The 621-nt window shown below is 44.0% G+C and overlaps 1 non-coding gene across 1 annotated transcript; it reads right to left on the bottom strand.

The window, feature by feature from the left end:
* Positions 1-327: 327 nt before the first annotated feature.
* Positions 328-401, bottom strand: trnat-ugu (transfer RNA threonine (anticodon UGU)). Its single transcript has one exon. It is a non-coding gene; the product is annotated as a tRNA-Thr (tRNA).
* Between the last annotated feature and the right edge of the window lie 220 nt (positions 402-621).

Raw genomic sequence — 621 nt, 5'->3', positions numbered from 1 at the left:
AGATCCAGAGAAAAGTATTTCTGAAAGCATTTGAGGCAAGAAATAATCTGTGCAGTAGCTGCATCTGTGCTTGTTTTTGTTGAATGACAGCTTGTTTAGGTGTTTGACCAATGTTTTGTGATGCCTCAGACCTCCACACCCCGCATTGACACGTAAATGCAGATATGAGAGTAGCATAAGACCAGTGATACGCATCTGCACATATGTTGGGATCCATCATGGTCCCTGTAGCCTCTGTCAACATCTGTACGACTTCGTGTTGTGGATGCTGTGGATGTGGACACAATATTCATCAAATTGCTATTGACAATATAGAACTCCTTGAAAAGGTACTGCTGGGATTTGAAACCAGGATCTCCTGTTTACAAGACAGGTGCTTTGACCAACTAAGCCACAGCACCTTCTGTACTGGACCACTATCACCACCCATTAAGCACTAGATTATGCTGGAAAATTGGATGAATCAGCACATTCATTGACTCCCCTACTGCCCATGTGCATACTGGCAAAAGACTATATACTTTCTGCATCCATGAGTAATCACTGTCAGCTACCTCTGCCCAAGAGATCACATGGACCCCTCTATGGATGTCGATTTGCAGCCCAAAATTAGTGCCGGTC

This window comes from Acanthochromis polyacanthus, chromosome 11 (genome assembly GCF_021347895.1).
Source record: "Acanthochromis polyacanthus isolate Apoly-LR-REF ecotype Palm Island chromosome 11, KAUST_Apoly_ChrSc, whole genome shotgun sequence".
Taxonomy (NCBI): Eukaryota; Metazoa; Chordata; class Actinopteri; family Pomacentridae; genus Acanthochromis; species Acanthochromis polyacanthus.
Note: the sequence above shows the minus strand (reverse complement) of the source record. Positions and strands in the feature narration are given on the sequence as shown.